A 5526-nucleotide genomic window follows, 5' to 3' on the forward strand; every position below is an offset into this window, starting at 1 on the left:
GCAGTTTGCAGGGAGTGCTCCTGTTGCCGGCAGAGAGCTGCCCCTCAGGGACTTGGAGAGCATATCTAGTGCCGCACAATGGCTTAGGTCTGCAGCCAGACTGAGCGCAGGTTTGTTTCCAGCCAGTGAGACCACCTTTTGGAGACACATGCATATTTTCTCCTTTTCTGTGTATAGTTTGAGTAACTATGAATCTGAAATACTCAACACCTGCATGTGGGTAGCTGTGATGGAAAATGGAAGACCAGAGGAAGGGAAAATGTTAACAGAGGAGGGCCCTAGCAAATAAGGAACGTAGCTATCTAAGTCATACTGTGACTATGGAGGCCCTCAGATCCATGCTCCAATTATCTCAATGCCATTTTATCTTCTAAGAAGGGTGTGTTTCAGCACTTAAATGATGAGCTCCAGATAGGGGTTTCTATACATGACTCCATTTTATGTCATTGGTCTTACAATCTGCTAGTGTAAGCAGGCCTTGGGCATCTTTTGTTCCTCCTCCATACAGGCCCTGCCCAAGGCCCTGCTTCTCTCTGGAGATTAGTTTCCACAATCTTCTCTTTTGTCCCCCTTTCTTCTCTTTACTCCCCCTCTCTGAAGGGAGGGTTGTTGTGTGGGAAGTGGCTGTGTTTACAGCATTTCAGTCAGTGTGCAGTCTGGGGTCCCGGGGGTGGTGGTGGTGGGGGGTGGGGGGGGTGGGGGGTGGGGGGGGGTGGGGGGGGTGGGGGTGGTGGGGGTGGGGGTGGTGGGGGGTGGGGGTGGTGGGGGGTGGGGGTGGGGGTGGTGGGGGGTGGGGGTGGGGGTGGTGGGGGGTGGGGGTGGGGGTGGTGGTGGTGGGGGGGGAGCAGGTCCAAGCCAGCCAGGGGCCTTCCAGGTCCAGAATCTCAGGGGCTGACGGATCAGAACTATCTCCACCGGGCTGAAAACTTGTTTTCCAACTCAATTCCTGCTAAAATAAGCAAACAGACCACACCTTTCAGTTTCTTCCACAAGTACAGTTTAACTGTGCTTTTGGAGCCTGAAGAATATTAGTAAAAAGTAAAACAATGCATCTTGAACAACAGCAGCAAAAATCCTGAATAAAGACTTAACAAATATATTCCTGCTTTTGTAAGACCAATTCTCTCTGAAGTAAAATCAAATATTTCATTAATAAGAGTGAAAAGGATTCCAATAAGATGATTCACAAAAGTTAAGCAAATTCAGGTTTTTGAGTAAAGGATTCTGCTCCTAATTGAAATCTCTGTCCTAACAGCAAACACGAGACTTTGCGTTTCCCTTCGGGTGCGTTCTCAGCGCGTGTTCCTCCCCTGCCATGAAACGCGTCTTCCTCGGCTCACTCTGGCTGCACTGTCGAACAACTGAAGGGGAAATTCTAAGACCTCCTCCCGTCAACTTCTCGAACATTCTAAGCTGACTTAATCCTGGACGGAGTCGGTGTGGAAGGGCTACCCAGAGAAGCTCGGGGAGCTACAGAGTGCCGCGGGCGGGGCGCACCTCCCAGGGCTAAGAAGGAGCTTGTCCTGCAAACGCGGCAGGCGCTGGAGGAGTCCTGGATGGGACGGAGACGGGTGGTTGAGGCACCCTCTGGTTACGGGGGGCTTTCGGTAGGAACCCCCATGATGACCAGGTAAGTGGCGTGGTCCCAGGCGGGGGGGGGGGTGGGAGGCGGGAAGAGGAGGGCGCCAGCTCCTTCCCCGGGTCGGGTCGGGAGTCCGGTTGCGGCACTGCGCCGGGCACCAAGCTACTCGCTGTGGTGCTGTCCTTGAGGAGCTCCCGGCCCAGCTGGACACTCCCTGGCGCTTCGGTAAGGTCGCCTCTGGGGGGTGGCCAGGCAGAGCTGCATCCACTTTCCCCCGCACTTTCCTAAGGACTGAAAAACAGAAAGCACGAAGCGGTCAGGGTGGAGACCAGGCGGCGGGGCAGTGCGACCCGGCACCACCGGACTCCTGCCGCGCGGAGTGGCGAGTCGGCCGGGACCCGCCGCCGCTGCGGCCCCCCCCCGCGCTGGCCCACAGCCCGTCCGCGCTGAGCGCCCGGAACTCTGCACCCGCCTTCCGCGAGCTCGCGACCCCGGCGCCCCCGAGGCGCGGGGAGGCGGCGTCCGTGAGCCGGTGGGAGGGGGCCTGCTCCGCCTCTTAGCACCCGCCGAGCCGGGATCCGACCAGACCCCGAGCGCGGCACCATGACGCTCGCCGGCCTGGTGCTGGCGCTGGTGCTCGGGGCTCTGCCCGAGGCGGCCGGCCTGGATCCGAGGCGCGGGTATCCGCACCCCCGCCTCCCGCCCGCTCCGCGTCCCCCGCACGCGGACTCCAGCCCCACCCGGCAGCGGAGACCCGGCACTTCCCCGCCGCTCCCGCGCGCTCCCGGGCTGCTCCCCGGCGTCTGCCCCGCCGGCGCGCTCGGGGTCAGCGAGACGGCCCGGGGCGCCCGGTGTCTGCGCTGGGCGGAGGTGCCCGCCTTCTTGGAGCGGCCGCCCCCGGAGGGCTGGGCTTCACTTCGAGGGCAGCGCCACAACTTCTGCCGCAGCCCCGACGGCGCGGGCGCTCCCTGGTGCTTCTTCCGCAGCGCCCCGGGCCAGGCGGACTGGGGCTACTGCGGCTGCGGGCTCGGTGAGTGGTGGCCCGCGGCGCGTGCGGGCCTGGAGCGGCCCCGGCGGAGGGCGTGGGCGGCCCGGGGCCAGCGAAGGCGGCGGACTCGCGGTGGGTGGTGCGGAGCCGCCTGGAAGGCGCGTTCCCGCAGGTCCCGGCTGGGAGTGAGCGCGGAGGTCGTCGGAACAGACGGCCTCCGTGCCGAGCTCGGGGTCCACGAGGCGGCTGGCTTCTGCTCTCCCGGGGTCGCGTGCGTGGAGACTTTTGGGGGTGTTTGTGCGTTTGTGCGCTTGTGAGGGGCCTGTGGGTGTGTGGGGTGTGCGGAGGAGCATGGGTGTGCGTAGGTTATGAGCGTGTATGCTTGTGGGGGACAGAGGGGTGTGGACAGGTGTGCGGGTGGATGTACCTGTGGGGGGCCTTGCGGGTGTGTGGGGGGCGAAGGGTGTGCCCCGCTGAAGGTGGATGTGTGCCTGTTGGTTTGTTCACTGGGTCAGTTTGCCTGGAGGGCTTCATGATATTTACCTAAAGGCAGCAAAGTCAAGGAGACAAAGTTGCCAATTTCAACTTTTTTTTTAACCAGTTATTGAACCCAGGGCTCTTAACCATATCCCCAGCACCCCCTCCTTTTTTTGAGACAGGGTCTGGCCGAGTTGCTTGGAGCCTAGGTAAATGGCTGAGGCTGGCTTTTAACTCTACTCCTCCTGCTTTAGCCTCCGGAGCTGCTGGGATTACAGGCTCAAGCCGGGCTACATGTCGCCAATTACTCCTTTTAGAAAGGAAAATACTATTGTCACCGACTATAATTGTCATCTAACATGACAACCACCAACCTTCCTTACTTCCTTTCTTTAGACCCGAATTTGGGGGAAAATGTGGTAGATTTTTGCCTGTATCCCATCATTTGTTTGTGTTTGGAAAAGTATGGCAAAACTCCTAGGCCGAGATTCAAGGTGTGTTTGCGTGGCAGTGTGGTAAACAACGCATGAGGGAGAGGCACCCAGGGAGGACTGGAAGCCATCTCAGTAAAGAAGCAGCTGGTTTCCTGGAGTCTGATTTGGCTCTATAAGCTCTTTGTCCAGTATGGGGATGAGTTGATGGGTGCAGGGGATGGGGCCGCGGCTCAGGAACATGGTTTAGGTTGGTAGTAAATAACAATGTGCCTTAAGATGGTGCTTCATTTTGAATTGTTGGGGTTTTGTTTAATAATAGCTTTTTTATCTTCCAAAACAACTAGGAAATTAAAAACCTTATGTCCTTTAAAGTTTGAATTTCTTCTTAAAAAAAAATTGGCTGCTTTTCACCCAAGTGGTGGGGCAGAGCTGCATGAAGTGGAGCCCTGCCCTTTCTGTTTATCTGTGCCTCAGCTAAAGCAAAGTGACTGGAAGCTTGGGATCAATTGTCCTTAATCCCAGAGAATGAAGTCAACACTCATTGTGTTCCCAGGAGGGACATCCATGTGGGTGTGAAGGGTTGGAGGTGGTATCAAGCAAAGAGCCTTGAAATTGTCTCATTTACTGTAAGAGATTATTTATAGCAAAACTTTATGTCTAGCAAGCATTGATAGTTTTTTTTTTTTTCATTATCCAGTTAGTAGATGACGGTGGAGACAGATTAGGGACTAAATGTGTAAGAAATAATATCCAATTTCTTAAATTATATAAAAACATACTAAAAAAGGAATTCAAAGTTTGAAAATTATAGTGATCTACTGCTCTTTCACAGATGTATATCACTTTGAGTTTTATATCCCTAATGAGAGGAGTAGCTTGGCACTGGATTTCCAGCACCCCTCCGCCTTCAGTTGGATAGTTATTTAGATTTTTTCAATGCCTATGTGTCCTAGTAACTGGGGGTGGGGGGAGACAGACATTGCATAGTAATGTATTAAATGCCTGAACACAAGAAGAGCAAAGAAACCACCAAGGTGGGTGGTAAATGCCCTTCCTATCTCAGAAGACCAGGACAGCCAGTGTCGCCTACTAAGGGACTGACTGTTAACCAGAGCCCCTATCTGTCATGGCCGGGCCTGGCTCAGCATGGCTCCTGTTTGGAGAGGACTGGTGTGCTCTGATTGTGGGGCTTTCCTGCTCTTGCAGTTCAGTGACGCTGGCAACAAAGGTACCTCGGAGTGGGAAGCTTGTGTTTTGGAAAATGTGGGTGCTATTTCAGCACTCAGTATTGGGTGAGACTCTTTAACTCTTGGAGCTTTAGCTTTCTCCTCTGGAGAAAAGCTTTGAACAGATTGGTCCTTTGGACAGACTGAGCAAGGTGGGGTCTCAGTCAAGCCTGGGCAGTGTGGGGTCTCAGTGAGCCTGGGCGGGCCTTGCCATTCCAGTGGCTTCAGCATTAGAGCAGGAGAGATGGTGCCTGAGCCCTGGTCTCCCGGAGGTTGCAAATTAGTAATAAAGAATCATTCTGGGGATTGGACACCCTGAGTCAGTCTGTGCTGCCTGTGACTCTACTGTTTCAGAAGTAGAATTTGCATTTCTAAGGGATTTGAATGCTGAAAACTCTCCTTCACAGTCCGAGCCCCACGGGAGGCATCTCAAGCTTCCTAGACAGTGTGGTGAGCCCTAATGCAGAACAGCTTAGCCTGCTGCCGGTGATGTGACCTTGCCAGGCTCAGAGTGCACATCGGGCATAGGTGTGGATTTAGAAAATGTTGCTGCTGACATCGGTTTGACCAGTGTGGGATAGCAACAACCTAGTTTACTAGAATACGGATATTAAATGAGTGTCGGCCAGGTTATTTCCACATGCCTGCAGGAAGAATGAGCAGGCAACTCACCAAAGTCCCCCAACAATCCCTTACAACAAGTTGGTGCCTCCTGACCAAACGGACAGGGCCTTTCCTGCTGAGGTTGACAAGGCGGATGGGGCAACTTGCTTGGCACTGGGACAGGAGCCACCCTTTCTCACAAGCAACAAAGTGAAT

At 55.0% G+C, this 5526-nt stretch overlaps 1 long non-coding RNA gene across 1 annotated transcript; it reads right to left on the bottom strand.

Annotated features, from left to right (window-relative positions):
• Positions 1-855: 855 nt before the first annotated feature.
• LOC143406144 (uncharacterized) lies at positions 856-2420 on the bottom strand. Its single transcript, XR_013092175.2, has 3 exons — positions 2323-2420; positions 1498-1873; positions 856-949 (listed from the first exon to the last, which is right to left on the bottom strand). It is a non-coding gene; the product is annotated as an uncharacterized LOC143406144 (long non-coding RNA).
• Between the last annotated feature and the right edge of the window lie 3106 nt (positions 2421-5526).

The sequence above is a fragment of the Callospermophilus lateralis genome, chromosome 8 (genome assembly GCF_048772815.1).
Source record: "Callospermophilus lateralis isolate mCalLat2 chromosome 8, mCalLat2.hap1, whole genome shotgun sequence".
Lineage (NCBI taxonomy): Eukaryota > Metazoa > Chordata > Mammalia > Rodentia > Sciuridae > Callospermophilus > Callospermophilus lateralis.